Below are 19,670 nucleotides of genomic sequence, written 5' to 3'. Positions count from 1 at the left end.
TTGAAAATGCTCACTCTCTCCACTTCTGATCCCTCTATTAGGACTAGTGTGTGTAACTTTGTCTTACCCTTCCTGAAGTCCACAATCAGCTCTTTCGTCTTCTGACATTGAATGGTTGTTGCTGTGACACCACTCCACTAGTTCATGGGTTCCCAACCTTTTTTGCACCGCGGACTGGTTTAATATTGACAATATTCCTGCGGACCAGCCGACCGGGGGGGGTTGTTCAAGGAGGGTTAAACTCACCTCAACATGTCTTTTACAGTTAGGGTTGCCAACGTTCCCACTCTCAAATAAGGGACAAAAGTAGCAGTCAAATCCTGGGACACTTTACCCCAGGAAAGACTACCATGACCATGAAGCCTTGTGCGGCCACCTGTGTGCGCATGCGTGACGTGCGCATATGATGTGCACATGTGCGTACGTGCCGATATTTTCCCCCACAGATCGCTTTTGCCTTCATCTTCCCGACTACACTGTACATACATTATTTCTACTTTATATAGGCTGTGTATTTATCATATCACTCCTGCGCTTACTTGTTAGTGTTACTGTATTTATTTTCGGTTTTATGTGTTATTTGGTATGATCTATTAGGTTACTTTTTTGGGGCTGAGAACGCTCAAAAATTTTTCCCATATAAATTAGTGGTAATTGCTTCTTCGCTTCACTCCATTTCGGCACAAAAGGTTTCATAGGAACACTCTACCTTAGTGGGGGAAATACAGGACAAACCATTTTAGCCCAATATACGGGATGTCCCGGCAAATACAGGACAGTTGGCAACCCTATGTTCAAGTTCAACAGTGTGTGACAGAGAATGAGGAAAGGTGCAGCTGACTTACATCGCTTCCTCGCGGCCCAGTAGCACGTTTTGCGGCCCGGTACTGGTCTGTGGCCCAGTGGTTGGCGACCACTGCACTAGTTGGCATATCTTGCTCCTGTACACCCTCTCGCCTCCACCTGAGATTCTGCCAACAATGGTTGTATCATCAGCAAATTTATAAATGGTGTTTAAACTATGCCTTGCCGCACAGTCATGGGTATAGAGAGAGTAGAGCAGTGGGCTAAGCACACACCCCTGAGGTGCGCCAGTGTTGATCATCAGCGAGGAGGAGATATTATCACCAATCTGCACAGATTGTGGTCATCCAATTTGGAAGTCGAGGATCCAATTGCAGAGGGAGGTACAGAGGCCCAGATTCTGCAACTTCTCAATCAGGATTGTGGGACTGATTGTGGGAATGCTGGGCTATAGTTGATGAACGGCACCCTGACAGAGGTGTTTGTGTTGCCCAGGTGGTCTAAGGCTGTGTGAAGAGTCATTGAGATTGCATCTGCCATTGGCGATAGGCAAACTGCAATGGGTCCAGGTCTTTGCTGAGGCAGGAGTTGATTCTAGCCATGACCAACCTCTCAAAGCATTTCATCAGTGTAGATGTGAGTGCTACTGGGCGATAGTCATCCATAAATATTACATCCTTGCTTTTATATTCTATTCCTCTTGAAATGAAAGTTAGCGTTGCATTTGCCTTCCTCAACATGCGAGTCAACCTTTAGGGCATTCTGCACAACGATTCCCAAGTTCGTTTGTACCTCATACTTTTAAATTTTCTCTCCATTTAGAAAATATTTCATACATTTATTTCTTCTAACAAAGTGCATGACCATACACCTCCTGACATTTTATCCCATCTGCCATTTCTTTTCCCATGCTCCAAATCTGTCTAGGCCCTTCTGTAGCCTCTCTGCTTCCTCATCATTACCTGCCCCTCCACCTATCTTCGTATCGTTCACAAACTTGGCCGCAAAGCCATCAATTCTGTCATCCAAATCATTGACATATAATGTAAAACGAAGTGATCCCAACACAGCCCCTGTGGAACACCACTAGTCACTAGCAGTCACAAGAAAATGCTCCCTTTATTTCCACTCTTTGCCTTCTGCCAATCAGCCAATGCTGTAACTATGCTAGTGTCTTAACATGTTAAGTACCCTCATGTGTGGCACCTTGTCAAAGGCTTTCTGGAAATCTAAATACACAGCATCCACCAATTCTCCTTTGTCTATCCTGCTTGTTATTTCTTCATAGAATTCCAGCAGATTTGTCATGCAAAATTTTCCCTTGAGGAAACCAAACTGAATAAGGCCTATTTGATCATGTGCCGCCAAGTGCCCGGAATACACAGCCTTAACATTTGGCTCCAACATCTTCCCTACTACTGAAGTCATACTAACTGGCCTATAAGTTCCTTTCATCTGCCTCTCTCCTTTCTTGAAGAGTGGAATGATATTTGCAATTTTCCAGCCCTCCAGAACCATGTCAGGTTTTAGATTTTTTTTTAGATTATGAGGACGTGCAGTCCTCTTTTATTGTCATTTAGTAATGCATGCATTAAGAAATGATACAATGTTCCTCCAGTGTGATATCACAGAAACACAAGACAAACCAAGCCTGAAAAACTGACAAAAACCACATAATTATAACATGAAGTTACAACAGTGCAAAGCAATACCGTAATTTGATAAAGAACAGACCATGGGCATGGTAAAAAAAAAGTCTCAAAGTCTCTCGAAAGTCCCATCACCTCACGCAGATGGTAGAATAAAGAAAACTCTCCCTGCCATGAGCTTCCAGTGCCTCACACTTGCCGATGCAGCATCCTGGAAGCACACGACCACAGCCGACTCTTGAGTCCGTCCAAAAACTTTGAGCCTCCGACCAGCTCTCTGACACCGAGCACCATCTCTGTCAAGCACTTCGACCCCAGCAACAGGCAACAGGCAAAGCTGAGGATTTGGGGCCTTCCCCTCCAGAGATTCTCGATTGCACAGTAGCAGCTGCAGCGAAGCGGGCATTTCAGAAGTTTCTCCAGATGTTCCTCCGTGCTTCTTATGTCTGTCTCCATCAAATCTGGTTCGATTGATTCTTGAAAATCATTACTACTGCCTCCACAATCTCTATAGCCACCTCTTTCAGAATCTGGGCTGTGTACCATCTGGTCCAGGTGACTTATCTACTTTCAGATCTTTCAGTATCCCTGGACCCATCTCCCTGGTAACGGGAACTTCTCATACTTCTGACCCCTGATAGTCTGGAACTTCCACCATACTGCTGGTGGCTTTCACGGTGAAGACTGATTGTCACAAAAAACTGTGGGTCAATTGTTTAAGAAAAATAACAAGATGGCTTGAGTCGCAAAACTAGATTGAGCTGCTTTTATTTACCTCAAAACAAGACAAAAACTGGAAAAAATGCAATATATATACATAGCCACCCTCAGACTAAACACAAAAGAAAACTAACTCCAAAGCCTTGGTAACCTGAGGCTTATAACTGCTAAGCCCCTCCCCCTAGACCAACCAAAAGCTAATTAGCTCAATTATCCAATTAAAGATGGTATCCTCCACCAACAGCACACCTGTGCAGGTTGCTGCTACCTCTATATGAGACACTCCATGCAGCAGCTCTGGTTCAGACCCAGTCACTATTACTGCTGGGGATGAGTGTTTTACCGAGTGCACCATGTGCCGTCCGTAATCAGTGATGGCCCTTCGTCACATTACCACCCTCCTCTCCTGCAGCGGCAATGTTTGGCAGTCTTGACAGGAAGTCCGCTGTGATGTTCTCCTTGCCTGCACACAGAACCTGAAAGGTTGAAGTTCCAGGTACCACCTAGTCACCCTGGCATTCCGGTCCTTCATGGTCTGGATCCAGGTCAGGGCTCTGTGGTCTGTCTGGAGGTCAAACTCCCTCCCAAGAAGGTAGTACCTGAGGTTGTCCAACGCCCACTTGATTGCCCGACACTCCTTCTCGATTGTGGAGTACCGGGTTTCACGGGGCAGAAGATTCCTGCTGAGATATAACACAGGACATTCCTCACCTGGCTCTCCCTGAGCCAGTACTGCCCCGATGCCTACACCTGAGGCATCCACCTGTACTAGGAAGCAGCGTTCAAAGTCAGGACTCTGCAGCACAGGGAAAGAGCACAATTTCTCCTTCATGTCCTGGAAAGCACTTTCACAGTCCTCACTCCTTTCTACAGGATTACGGGCCAACTTGCAGGTGAGGTTGGTCAATGGGGCTGCCAGGGTTGAAAAGTGAGGGATGAACCACTGGTACCAGCCCACTAGGCCAAGAAAAGACCTTACCTAGGTCTTGGTACGGGGCCTGGGGCTGTTCAGAATGGCCTCAACTTTATCCACCTGAGGCCGGACTTCTCCTCTCCCCAACTGATACCCCAGGTACCGGGTTTCCTGCCTGGCCCACTCACATTTCTGCAGGTTGAGTGTAAGTCCTGCTGCATTGATTGCACCTAGGACTCGACAAAGGTGCTCCAGATGTTCCTCCCAGGTCAGGCTAAAAATGACCACTTCATCCAAATAGGCAGCGCTGCAGTCCTCACAACCTTGCAGCACTCTGTCCATAAGCCTCTGGAATGTGGCTGGGGCACCATGTAAGCCAAAGGGCATCACCGTGAGCTGAAAGAGGCCTAGAGGGGTCCTGAATGCAGTGAGGAGCCGGGACTGGCTCTCCAGGGGGACCTGCCAATACCCCTTGCAGAGGTCCAAGGTGTTGATGTAGTTGTCTCTCCCAATCCTCTCCAGCAGGTCCTCAATCCGGGGCATCAGGTAGGCATCAAAAAATGAGATGGCATTCAGTTTCCTAAAGTCAATGCAAATGCGAAGAGTTCCATCCTTCTTCGGACAATGACTATAGGGCTACTCCACTCGCTTTCAGCTGGTTCGATGACTCCCAGCTCCAACATCAAGCGGACCTCCTCCTTCAACACCTTCACCAGATGTTCTGATACTCGGTAGCATGCCTGCCATACTGGACTCTGACCTGGTTTGACTTATATAGCATGCTGCAACACATCTGTATGGCCTGGTTTCTGTGTGAACAACTGAGGGAAGGTGTCAAATATGACTTGCAATTCAACTGGCTTTTTACCATCCAGGTGAGAGAGATCCACCTTGGCAGGCTATTTCCTGGCCTCCACTACACCTTCAGAGTCATCTTCCTCAATCACCCGGCGTGCCAGTAGTGAGGTGATGGAAGGAGGGCTGCTTCTTTCCTCCCAGGATTTCAGGAAGTTCACATGGTAAGTTTGCTTTTGTTTCTCCTTCTCCGGATGCAAGATCTGCTGGAGAGGATTGGAAGAGCAAGATAGTTATTCAGTTTGTCACGTACCCCGTGATGGGAATAAAGAACCGGCAGAAATAGAAAACCTTTGGAGTCCAGTATTGCTATTAACTAATAATATTTATTGGTAACTACACAATACAGTAATATAAAATGTTGATAAATCAAACAGGTTAGCAATAATTATATAAAAGTAAGTGTGGAACATATATATGAAAAACCAAGCTTTAAGCTTTACCCCAAGCTTTAAGTCTAGGGGTAAAAAGATACAGTCTTATGATGATGAGTAAGGTTCAGTTCAGTTCATGGTATTGAGTTGAGTAGTGATGGAGAGAGAGAGAGGGAGAGGTTTGAGTCTTCAGGTGAGCTGACGGCGTTGATCTTCTCGTTGTCCTCCAAAATCCTTTGAAAGTCACCGACTGTGACCATAACAAAGGGGACCAGTTTTCTGTGGTGGAGCTATCACCTGGGCAAGGGTGGACACATGGACAACTCCCCACCAGTCAACCCCTTTCCTTTTCACTGCAAGAGCCACTGATCGATCTGCCTGATCGATCCTCCAAGAACCCACATTTTCTGCGGGCACAACAACACTCACTCATTGTCCAAAAGATGTGTCTGAGGTCTGTATCATCTGACCTCCTATTTATCTCACCGTACTGGATACCAGCTGTCATTCAAATAACTCCTCCTTCCTCTCTCTGTGTAAGAAATGCAAGCAGGCAAATATCCTGCAGAAGTATCAACATGCTGTCTAAAAATCATAACATTGATTGTCCATCAAATAACGCCCCCAGTCACCATAGCAACTTACGAGCTGCTCGGTGCTGTCTCCAACTCGGCAGAAATCCAAAAGTTATCCAGTTCTTTCTCATGCAAAGTGACAGTCCAACAGTTAGTCTTCCTGTCTCTCAAATTTAACAACCTTCTATTCTTATCCTTTACCTTAGAAACACCAACGGATTATGATCTGTGTAAACTACAAGTGGTCTTTGGGCAACAGAAAGATTTTGAGGCCTCTGCACATTGACCTCAAAATGTTGTAAGATCAGAATAAGTGCTAATAATTCCTTTTCAACAGTTGAATAATTTTTCTGGTGTACATTAAAGTTCTTTGAGAAATAAGCTACTGGATGTTCAATGTCATTCACTCCCTTCTGTAACAGTACTGCCCCAGCAGCTTCATCACTAGCGGCTGTTGTTGTAGAAAATAGCTTTGACAAGTCAGGTGCTTTGAGCACAGGATGATAACAGGATGGTTTCCAGATGTTCAAATGCCTCCTGACAAAGTCATTCCATACAAATCTTTCACTCTTCCCCAGGAGTTTTTTTAGGGGGAGAGCAATGTCAGCAAAGTTCTTACAAAACTTAGGATAATACCCAACCATTCCTAAAAAACTTCTCAAAGCTTCCTTGCCGGTTGGAACAGGAACTTCAGCAATAGCTTGAACCTTGGCCTGTACAGGAGCCAGTTGACCCCGGCCTACTACATAGCCAAGATAAATAACAGTAACATGACCAAACTCACTTTTAGCGAGGTTCACAATAAGATTGGTCTTGGAAAGTCTGTCACACAGTTTTCCTACTGCTGTAATATGCTCTTCCCAGGTGTCATTCCAGACCACTAAATTATTGATATAAGCCCATGTGTTTTCTAAACCTCTAAGCACAGAATTGATCATTCTTTGAAATGTCCCAAATGCTGATTTCTCTTTAGCCCTCTCTGTTAAAGGAACACCCCAGCATCCTTTTAACAAGTCAATTTTTATAAGGTATTTGGCCTTCCCTGCTCTATCAATACAGTCATCCATCCTCTTTCCTTGTTCTTTCTTGTTTCTAATTTCTTTTTCAACCTCTTTGTTTTTCTCCAAGTTCACTCTGTAAAGGTTCTGTTTCGTGGGCTGGACTAAATTTAGAATGACGTGATGCACTGCACCTGTGCACCATTTCAGAATGCCAATCAGTCCTTACACTTGTTTTTGCCGTCTGGGGTCCAACTGATGACCTTATCAGTAATATTTTTCAAAACAATGGAATTCTGACATCTTGGTGAGACCCGATTCAGTGGGTAAACATGTTTTCCCTTTCCATTATCAGATTCCATGACTCCATTTTGTTCCATAACAATTCTACCAGCTGCCATTCTAGCGAACAAATATTTTATTTTAATTCAAACATTTTTTAAACTTCCCTTGGCAAGGTCACAAAGCTTATTAAATCTCTTCCAGAGTTCTAAAACATAATTAAGCACACTGACACATGTTTCCAAATCAGACCATAGTTCTCTGAGTAGGGTCAAAGGTCCTTTTGGCCTGTAACTGAACACAGGTTCCAACAAGCTACCCTCCAATGCCTTCTGAATTGAATCTCCAACAATAAATAAGAGGAGGGGAACCCCCTCATCCCAATTTTTCTCATTTCTCACACAATGTGCTTTAATCATGGTCTTAAGAGTTGAGTTGAACCGTTCCAAGGCTCCCTTGGACTCTGTGTGATATGCAGATGACACCATGTGCCCAGCTTCCAATTCACTAACTATCCCCTGGAATGTTCTCGAAGTAAAGTTAGCGCCCTGGTCAAAATGATTTTCTTTAGGCAGACCTACCAGTGTGAAAAACTTACTGAATGCTTTTACTACAGTCTTGGCCTCGATATCTTCAAAAGACATTGCTTCAGGGGACCTAGTCACAGCACACACAATTGTTAACACATACTGATAACCAGCTGCAGTCCTTGGCCTACACCATCCACTAAGACCCTAGGAAAAGGTTCACCAAAAGCAGATATCAGTTTAAGTGGTGCGACTTGAATAACCTGATTAGATTTCCCCTCAACTTGACAGGTATGGTCAGTCCTGTAAAAATTCACAACATCCTTTCTTAAACTAGGCCAGTAAAATTCCTTCATAATCCTGTTCACTGTCTTCCTCACTCCACAAAGTCCACCTAAAGGCATACCGTAAGCCATTTTTAAAATTTCAGCCCTGTAAACTTTCAGAACCACCACGTGACTTGTAGGCACTGTGGCTGGTCTTCACCTCCTCATCAACACCCCATCTTTAAGGTAGCTACCTACTGACTCTCTCTGAACCTCCTCTCCTGTGAGAGCTATCTCCTTTAAAACCACCATTTCAGATTCTCGCTTCAGTTCCTCTATAACAGGGACCCCAACCTTTTTGGCACTGTGGACCGGTTTCATATTGACAATATTCTTGCAGACTGACCGACTGGGGGGGGGAGTGGGGGGGGGGGGAGGGTTTCCAACAGACAAGAGTAGCAGTCAAAACGTTGGGTTTACCCCGAGAAAGACTACAATGACCATGAAGCCTTGTGCGAGCATCAGTACGCATGCGTGTTTGTGCCGATTTCTTTTCTGCAAATTGTTTTTGGTGATTCTGTTCGGGGAGGGGGATGTTAATCACGACCACAATATAGGTGATAAGTGGCTAATACACTCAATTTCGTTTCTCAAAGGGTTTATCTATCGAATTTAATATTAAACACACAGCGCATATTTTTCTTGCATGAATATAGCAATAAGTCAATTATCGGGGAGGACAGAGGAGCTTGCTGTGTACATACATCTATTAATGCTTCTGGACACATCTTCAGTGATGTTCCTGGAATCATCAGGTGTTTCGGGTCTTTCAACATCATTCAACCTTGAAGTAAGCGTTGAACGAACTTCCAGTGGAAGTGGTAGAGGCAGGTTCGATATTATCATTTAATGAAAAATTGAATAGCTATATGGACAGAAAAGGAATAGAGGGTTATGGGCTGAGTGCAGGTCGGTGGGACTAGGTGAGTGTAACGTTCGGCATGGACTAGAAGGAATGAGATCGCCTGTTTCCGTGCTGTAATTGTTATATGGTTATATAAGTCAATAGCATCATAACATTTTAAGTAACGTTTGGATATTAAACACACAGCACATATTTTCCCTGTATGAACATATAAAATTATTGCAACACACCAATATCGCTGAATCAGTGGGAGCCCTGGGCTTGTTTTCCTGCAACAAAACAGTCCCATCAAGGGGTGATGGGAGACAGCAATACTCGAAGGGGGTTCCTTATGTCCAGTCTATTCCGCAATTTAGTTTTCGTTGCATTCATTGCAGAGATATGTTGGAAATGGAAGCAACATTTTCAGTGCTTTCATGGCTATCTCAGGATAATCAGCCTTGACTTTGATCCGGAATGCCAGCAGATATGTTATGTCAAACATACTTTTTAGCCCGCCATCATTTGCAAGCTCGAGGAGTTAATCTCCTTCCCACGCTGACATGGATGACGCGCAGGTAATGACTTCACGCATGTTCAAGCTTAACAGTGGGTGTGACAGGGAATGAGGAAAGGTGCAGCTGACTCATATCGCCAAATCATATCGTTTCCTCGCGGCCCGGTAGCGCATGCTTTGTGGCCCGATACCGGTCCGTGGCCCGGTGGTTGGGGACCGCTGTTCTATAAATTCCTTCCTCACTAAGGACAAAGCTTTCTCATACACCTTATTCTCATCAACTGTACTACCCTCTAAGTCCTGCTGAAATCTGGAAGGTAGAAAAGTCTGTGACACACCATCATAATTTAAATCTCTGGTTTTGCTATCATAGGTCTCAGCAGCAGCTTTGCTCATCAGTTGAACAGCTATATCAACCTTACCTTGCAGGTGTTCAAATGTCCAAACAAAATTCCACAGAGTAGCACATCCTTTCTCAGCAGGCCTTTGTTCTGCAAGCAGAGTCAAAGATCATGCAACTGATCCAACCTCTTCCAGTACTTTATCCAAAAGTCCAGGAACAGCACTTTCCCCATTACTTTCATCAACACTGACCTCACCAATTTTCATCTCATCACTAACTTTTAACACACTGTCTAATACAAGTGACTGAGAATCCTCATGTTCCATTGGTACCAAGGTTAACCCCTTATTCACTGAAGCAAGATCATCTGACACAAAAAACTGCTTTCTTTTTCAACTAAGTCAGACACCTCAGACTTTAACTGAGCCTCAACAGAACTCTGTGAATGTACAGGTACTTCAACGACCTGAACACTGGCAATTGGGACAGCTCCCTTCTCTGGGCTGTCATCGCTTGTCCCAGTTTCAAATTCAAGGTCACTGCAAACCTCCCAGCTGTTCTCTGGCAAACTCTCCTCTGGAGTAAACTCAAGCTTGTGGATCAAAACCTCTTTGTCTGCTTCCTTAGAAGACCCCCGCAGGGTGGTGGCCTCCTCCGCATCTGGGTATGCCTTTACATCATCAGGAACACACCTTTTAAATTCATCACACAAAACAAGCCCTTCTGAGCTGTAAAAATCATCAGGGTCTGACACTGAACCTCTTTGCTGCAACTTCTCCCTTTTCAACTGTCTCTGTCTTCCTGCCACGTGATCTTCACGTTGCCATTTCTCCCTCTCAAGCTGTCTCTGTCTTTCTGCCTCTTCTCTCTGTTTTGCTGCCACTCTAGCCTCTCTCTTGAGCTGTTTTAATTTCGATTCATGCTCCCTCTTTAATTTTTCCAACAGAAGCTGAAGCTCATTCTCAATAGGTTTACTTTCCACGAGCATTTTCAACACATCCTCAGTAAATTGCTTCATCAAAATAAAATATTCAACTATTTTCCTTTGAATTTTTACCTTAGTCATACCCTTCTTTACCTGAATTCTCAATTCTTTAGCAATATCCTGCACATCATCCTTTTTAGTTAACTTTAAAGTCACCAGGTTTGGTGATTTCAGTAAGTCCCTAACATTCATTTCTGCTGTTTTTCCACACAACCAAATCAAAAGGGATTTTCCCCAATCAATTCAAACAAACCTTCCAACTAATTTGTTCATATCACGGACGGAGGCCCCAATTTTGTGAGGGACCCGGGATAAGAATAAAGAACCAGCAGAGTTGGAAAACACTTTGGAGTCCAGTATTGCTATTAACTAATAATATTTATTAGTAACTACACAATACAGTAATATAAAATGTTGATAAATCAAACAGGTTAGCAATAATTATATAAAAGTAAGTGTGGAACATATATATGAAAAACCAAGCTTTAAGTCTAGGGGTAAAAAAATGCAGTCTTATGATGATGAGTAAAGTTCAGTTCAGTTCGTGGTATTGCGTTGAGTAGTGATGGAGAGAGAGAGAGGCTGTCTACAAGAAGGGTCAGAGCCATCTCTATTTCCTGAGGAGACTGAGGTCCTTTAACATCTTTCGGACGATGCTGAGGACGTACTACAAGTCTGTGGTGGCCAGTGCTATCATGTTTGCTGTTGTGTGCTGGGGCAGCAGGCTGAGGGTAGCAGACACCAACAGAATCAACAAACTCATTTGTAAGGCCAGTGATGTTGTGGGGATGGAACTGGACTCTCTCACGGTGGTGTCTGAAAAGAGGATGCTGTCCAAGTTGCATGCCACCTTGGTCAATGTCTCCCATCCACTACATAATGTACTGGGTGGGCACAGGAGTACATTCAGCCAGAGACTCATTCCACCAAGATGCAGCACAGAGCATTATAGGAAGTCATTCCTGCCTGTGGCCATCAAACTTTACAACTCCTCCCTTGGAGGGTCAGACATCCTGAGCCAATAGGCTGGTTATGAACTTATTTCCTGGCATAATTTACATATTTACATATTACTATTTAACGATTTATGATTTTATTACTATTTAATTATTTGTGGTGCAACTGTAACAAAAACCAGTTTCCCCCAGGATCAACAAAGTATGACTATGACTATGACTACGAGAGGGAGAGATTTGAGTCTTCAGGTGAGCTGATGCCGTCGATCTTCTCATTGTCATCCGAAATCCTTTAAAAGTCACTGACTGTGACCATAACAAAAGGGACCAGTTTCCTTTGGTGGAGCTATCACCTGGGCAAGGGTGGACACATGGACAACTCCCCACCAGTCAACCCCTTTCGTTTTCACTGCAAGAGCCACTGATCGATCTGCTGGATCGATCCTCCAAAAACCCACTTTTTCTGCGGGCATAACAAAGATCATTTAGTGTCCAAAACATGTGTCTGAGTTCTATATCATCTGACCTCCTATTTATCTCAGCGTACTGGATACCAGCTGTCATTCAAATAACTCCTCCTTTCTCTCTCTGTGTAAGAAACGCAAGCAGGCAAATGTCCTTGAGAAATATCAACACGCTGTCGAAAAATCATAACATTGATTGTTCATCAGATAACGTCCCTAGTCACCATAGCAACTTACGAGCTGCTTGGTGCTGTCTCCAACTCAGCAGAAATCCAAAAGTTAGCCAGTTCTTTCTTGTGCCTTAAAGTGATAGTCCAACAGTTAGTCTTCCTCTCTCTCTCTCTTGAAAACAAGATATCGATGTTAAGTAACTATCTCTCTCTCTTTTCCAACGCACTGTTCATAGGGGTAATCCTGCACTCCGTCACAAATTCATCTGACATTTTGTTGACTGCCATTACAACCTCTCCAGCACTATTTTCCAGCAGTCTGATATCTTTTCTTGCTTCTTTACTTTATATACCTGAAGAAACTTTAGGTATTCTGTTTAATATTATTGGCAAGCTTACCTTCAAAGTTCATCTTCTCCTTCTTTACGACTCGTTAAGTTGTCGTCTATTGGTTTTCAAAAGCTTCCCAATCCTGTAATTTCCTACTAATTTTTACTCTATTATATTATTTTGGCTTTTATGTTGGCTTTGACTTCTCTTGTCAGCCATGGTTATGTTATCTTGCCTTTTAAATACTTTTTCTTCTTTGGGATACATCTATCCTGCACTTTCCAGATATTCCAGCCATTGCTGCTCTGCCATCATCCCTGCCAGTGTTCTTTTCCAATCAGTTTTGGTTAACTCCTCTGTAATTCCTTTAAATCCACTGCAAAGCTGATACATCTGACTTTAGCTCTCTTTCTCAAAATTCAGGGTGAACTCAATCATGTTATGAACACAAGCCCCTGAAGGTTCTTTTACCTTAATCTCTCTAATCAATTCCGGTTCATTGCACAACACCCAATACAGAGTAGCTGATCTCCAGTGGGCTCTACCATGAGGTGTTCTAAAAAACCATCTCATAAGCATTTTACAAATTCCCCCTGTTGGGATTCAGCACCAAAGTGATTTTCCCAATCTACTTGCATATTGAAATCCCCCATGACTATCGTAACAGTTTGGCATACATTTTGTATCTCCCGCTTTAATCTGTAGACCGCATTTGCTGCTGTTTGGGTGTTCTGTGTATAACTCCCGTCAGAGTCATTTTACACCTGTAGCTCCTTTGCTCTATCCACAATGATTCAACACTTTCCAATCCCATATCACCTCTTTATAATGATTTGATATAAATTTTTGCCAGCAGAGCCACCTCCACTGCCTCTACCTACCTGCCTGCCCTTTTGATACAATGTGTATCTATGGATGTTAAGCTCCCAGTTATATCTTCTTTCAGCCATGATTCAGTGATGCCCACTACATCATACCTGCCAATCACTGACTGTGCTAGAAATTTGCCTACCTTATTCCATTTAATGCACCCATTCAATTATAACACTTTCAGTCCTGTATTCACCCTTTTCAGTTTTGTTCACGTTTTACATTGCAATTCACTCCTTTGACAGCAATTTTGTGCAGTCATCTGCCTCTTCTTCACAGCTGTCTGCTTGTATGCTAACAGTTCCATCTTCAGCCATATCACTCCGGTTCCTCTCCTCCTTCCAAATTAGTTTAACCCCTCCCGAACAGCTCCAGCAAAGCTGCCTGCAAGGATATTGGTCCCCCCTGGGTTCAATATCCTTTTGATAAATTTATTATCAAAATATGTACACCATCTACAAACTTGAGATTCATTTTCTTGCTGATACCCACAGGACAATAAAGAAATACAATAGAATACATGAAAAACATACAAAGCAAAGACTGACATACATCCAATGTACAAAAGATAACAAATCATGTAAATAATTTTAAAAACAGTAAACAAATAGTATTGAGAACAGGAGCTGCAGGGTCCCTGAAAGTGAGTCCACAGGCTGTAGAGTTAGTTCAGCGCTGAGGTGAATGAAGCATTCCATGCTGGTCCAGGAGCCCAATGATTGTAGATAAAGGGCACAGAACTGCTCACAATATTCCCAGTGTGATCTGACCAATGCCTTATAAAGCCTCAGCATTACACCCTTGCTCCTATGTTCTAGTCCTTTTGAAATGAATGCCAACATTTAATTTGCCTCCTTCACCACTGGCTTACTTAGCGAGCAGAGCGGCGGACACCCCTGCTGAAATCCGGAGGAAACCACACAGAGGATGCAGAGGGGGATCACAAAGCTGAGGAAAGAGGACTGGGTCGAAACAACAGAGACTTTTGGAGAAGAGCAGTTCGGTGGGTAATACCGTTCCAGCTGACCGGAAGCGCACTGAGAGCGGTAAGCATAAAGGAGTTGGGTGCTTACTGTTCTGGCTAACAACGTATGGTGCAATCCGGGGCATATTACAATCGAGGAACATGTTTGCAGACTGAATATTGAACTTTTTACTGTTGGACTTCGACCACATTCCACCGTGATTCAACACTTGGCAGCACAGGAAGTCGTTCCTGCCTGTAGCCATCAAACGTGCAGCTCCTCCCGTGGAGGGTCAGACACCCTGAGTCAAATAGACTAGTCCTGGACTTATTTTCCATCTGGCATAGTTTGCATTTTGGTGTTTGATAGTTGGAGTTTTTTGTATTGCTATATTTACGCTCTATTCTTGGTTGGTGCGATTGTAACGAAACCAAATTTCCCTCGGGATTAATAAAGCATATCTATCTATCTATCTATAACTTACCCTTTAAGAATCCTGCATGAGGACTCCCAAGTCCCTTCACAACTCTTATGTTTTAATTGTCTTCCCAAATAGAATATAGCCTATGCCTGTATTCCTTCTACTCAAGTGCATGAACATACCTATACATTTCCCTGCATTGATAGTCTGTCAATTTTAAAACTTCCATTCTATCTTCAAAACTCCCTCTGGGTTCATCACCACTTCCCTACACCCCCCACCACCCCCAATCCCACCATGACTCTTTAACCTCCTTTGGCCATACAACCATAAAATCATGAGAGTGAACGCGAGTAGTCCTTATCTCAAGGAAGGGAAATAAAAGCTGGCGGGTACAGGTTTGAAGTGAGAAGAGAAAATGGCTTGAGGGGAACGTCTTCACCCAGGGGATGGCGTGTCAGGTCAGCAGCATTTACATGAAAACGTAAATGAAGCATAAATTATTTATCACAGGCACATTCCTCCCCATCATCGGTAGTATCTACAGGAGATGCTGCCTCAAGTAGGCAGCATTTATCAAGAAAGATCCTCATCATATGTGCAACACAACTCCCATTGAGCAGGAGGTACAGAAGCCTGAAGTCCCACACCACCAGGATCAAGAACAGCTACTTCCCTTCAGCCACTCAGTTCTTGTAATAACCTGCATAATCCTAAAAACTACCTCAGGTCAGCAACACCAGGACCACCTTGCACTACAATGTACTTGGCATTTTCATGTTCTAATTGCTCAAAGTTCAACGTTCAAAGAAAATTTATTATCAAGGTACATTTATGTCACCATTTACAACCCTGAGATTCATTTTCTTGTGGGCATAGTCAGCAAATCTATAGAGTAGTAACTATAACAGGATCGATGAAAGATCAGCCAGAGTGCAAATAGTGAAAATGCAAATATAAATAAGTAGCAATATGTAAAAACAACATGAGATAGTGAGATAGAGAGTCCTTAAAAATGAGATCATTGGTTGTGTGAACACCTTAATAGAAACATAGAAACGTAGAAAATAGGTGCAGGAGTAGGCCATTCGGCCCTTCGAGCCTGCACCGCCAGTCAGTATGATCATGGCTGATCATCCAACTCAGAACCCTGTACCTCCCTTCTCTCCATACCCCCTGCTCCCTTTAGTCACAAGGGCTATATCTAACTCCCTCTTAAATATAGCCAATGAACTGGCCTCAACTGTTTCCTGTGGCAGAGAATTCCACAGATTCACCACTCTCTGTGCGAAGAAGTTTTTCCTAATCTCGGTCCTAAAAGGCTTCCCCTTTATCCTCAAACCCCTCGTTCTGGACTTCCGCAAACATCGGGAGCAATCTTCCTGCATCTAGCCTGTCCAATCCCTTTAGAATTTTATATGTTTCAATAAGATCCCCCCTCAATTTTCTAAATTCCAGCGAGTACAAGCCCAGTTCATCCAGTCTTTCTTCATATGAAAGTCCTGCCATCTCAGGAATCAGTCTGGTGAACCTTCTGTGTACTCCCTCTATGGCAAGGATGTCTTTCCACAGATTAGGGGACCAAAACTGCACACAATTAATGATGGGACAAATGAGTGTAATTATCCACTTTTATTCAAAAGCCTGATGGTTGAAGGGTAGTAACTGGTGCTGCAAGCCTTGAGGCCCCTGTGCCTTCTTTCTGATGGCAGCCGCGAGAAGAGAGCATGACCCAGGTGGTGTGGGTATTTGATGATCGGTGCTGCTTTCCTGCAACTATGTTTCATGTAGATGTGCTCAATGGTTAGGTGGGATTTACCTATGGATGTACGAGGCTACTTTTTCTAGGGTTTTCTGTTCAAAGGCACTGGGGTTTCCACTCCAGGCTGTGTTGCCAAGTCCTCTGAAATAGTAACGCCAAGGAATTTAAAGTTGTAACCCTGTCCACCTCTGATCCTCCAATTCATGGGCCTCTGGCTTCCTTCGCCCGAAGTCTATAATTAGTTCGTTGGTCTTGCTAGAGTGAGAGATTGTTGTTATGACATCACTCAGCCAGATTTTCAATCTCCCTTCTGCATGTTGATTCATCACCATCTTTGATTTGGCCCACAAAAGTGGTGCAATCAACAAACTTGAATATGGCATTGGAGCTGTGCTTAGCCACACGGTCATAAGTGTAAAGCAAGTAGAGCAGGGAGCTCAGCACATGACCATGTACTGAATCTGTTTTGATGGAGACTGTGGAGATGTTGTTGCCAATCCAAATTGACTGGGGTCTGCAAGTGAAGAAATTGAGGATCTAATTGTTCAAGGATGTATTGAGGCCAAGGTCTTGAAGCTTATTGATTAGCTTTGAGGGGGTGATGGTGTGGAATGCTGAGCTGTGGTTGATAAAGAGCATCCTGATGTTTGGATCTTTACTGTCCAGATATTCCAGGATTGAGTAAAGAGCCATTAAGATGGCATCTGCTGTGGACCTGTTGCTCCAGCAGTCAAATTGGAGCAAATCTAATTGGCCTCTTAGGCAGGAGTTGATATGTTTCATCACCAACCACTCAAAACAGTTCATCACTGTGGATGTAGGTGCACCTGGGCGATAGTCATTGAGGTAGGTCACCACGCTCTTTTTTCTTGTAAAAATCACATATAATTTATGTTTAAGCTGTGTTTTTCTTGTGAATACCAATTACCTGATGTGATGTGTCTGTGATACTACTACAGGTAAGTTTTTCATTGCACCGGTACAAACGTGGACTTGTGCAGATGACAACAAGCTCCACTTTGAAGTTTTGGAATCGTAAATGCGAACACAAATTCATATTTTTCTGATTTCACAATTGCCCCCAAACTCTTCTGCTGGACTAGATACATTGGTGGTGAGTCCTGGAATTGCCGATCAGTCATAGCTGTCAATCAAGGTGAATCTGCATTGTGCTCACACTCGTTTTGGTTTAATTATGCAAAATGTTCTGGGTTCATTGATGCCATTTCCTCTGGAACCTTCCCACGACATCTCTGAGCTCATCGTCTTCCGTCCCTGCAAAAGTCTGTTTCTATTTCCTCTCCAAAATCTTGAAACAGGGCAAGCTGTTGATTCTTACCTAGATGGTTCTTATTGAAAATTACTTTGCTGTTGTCAAATATATTGAGGTACAGTCAAATTCGTGGTTTTGCCTGTCATCCATACTGAGTATTTCATCACACAGAGGTAGGACAAGGGAAAGATGAGCAGAAAATGATCAGTATGTTGTTACGGTTACAGAGAAAGTGGGATTCAGGCAGGCAGTCAGGTTTAAGGCCATGAACCCATCTCATCACACGGGGGGATTGCTCAATAGTCTTTTAATTATTTTTATTTAGGTTTCATTTAGAGATGCAGTGTGAAACAGATCTCTTCAGGTCAACAAGCCCAGCAATCCAACTATATTTAAGACTAGCCTAATCACAGGACAATTTACAATGACCAAATAACCTACTAGCCTGTATGTCTTTGGACAATGGGAGGAAACCAAAGCACATAAGAACATAAGAAATAGGAGCAGGAGTAGGCCACCTGGCCCATCAAGCCTGATCAATTGTTATTGTTCCTGCCTCATGCTCTTCCTCAGACAGCATGTTCATGTGTGCTCCAATCTATATGAGATGAAATTGTCCCTCTGGTCCCTTCTAAGTCTCTCACCTCTCACCCTAAACCCCGGCTCTCTAGTTTTTAGCACCCTTCTCGGGGGGAGAAAGACTGGGTGCACAAGAACATAAGAACACAAGAACAAAAGAAATAAGATCAGGAGTCGGCCATCTGGCCTGTCAAGCCTGCTCTGCCATTCAATAAGATCATGGCTGATCTGGCCATGGACTCATCTCCACCTACTTGCCTTTTCTCCATAACCCTTAATCCCCCTACTATGCAAATATTTATCCAACCCTGTCTTAAGTATATTTACTGAGGTAGCCTTCACTGCTTCGTTGGGCAGAGAATTCCACAGATTCACCACTCTCTGGGAAAAGCAGTTCCTCCTCATCTCCATCCTAAATCTACTCCCCTGAATCTTGAGGCTGTGTCTCCTACCAGTGAAAACAACACTCCTACCTCTACCTTTCATAATTTTATATGTTGCTATAAGACCTCCTCTCATTTTTCTGAATTCCAGTGAGTACCATCCCATCCGACTCAACCTCTCCTCATAGTCTATCCGCCTCATCTCTGGAATCAACTTGGTGAATGTTTTCTGCACTGCTTCCAAAGCCAGTGTATCCTTCCTCAAGTAAGGAGACCAGAACTACGTGCAGTACGCCAGGTGCGGCCTCACCAATACCCTGTACAGTTGCAACATAACCTCCCTGCTCTTAAATTCAATCACTCTAGTAATGAAGGCCAACGTTCCATTTGCTTTTTTGATAGCCTGCTGTACCTGCAAAGCAACCTTTCATGATTCATGCACAAGCACTCCCAAGTCCTTCTGCACAGCAGCGTGCTGCAATCTCTTACCATTTAAATAATAATCTGATCTTCCATTTTTCCTTCCAAGGTGGATAACCTCGCATTTACCAACATTGTACTCCATCTGACAGACCCTTGCCCACTCATTTAACCTATCTATATCTCTCTGCACACTCTCTGCATCTTCTGTACATTTTGCTTTTCCACTCAATTTAGTATCATCAGCAAACTTAGATACACTACACTCGGTCCCCTCTTCCAGATCGTTCATGAATATCACGAACAGTTGCGGGCCCAGCACTGACCCCTGCTGCACAGTTCTCACCACTGATTGCCAACCAGAG

The sequence above is a fragment of the Mobula birostris genome, chromosome 5 (assembly GCF_030028105.1).
Source record: "Mobula birostris isolate sMobBir1 chromosome 5, sMobBir1.hap1, whole genome shotgun sequence".
NCBI lineage: Eukaryota > Metazoa > Chordata > Chondrichthyes > Myliobatiformes > Myliobatidae > Mobula > Mobula birostris.
Note: the sequence above shows the minus strand (reverse complement) of the source record.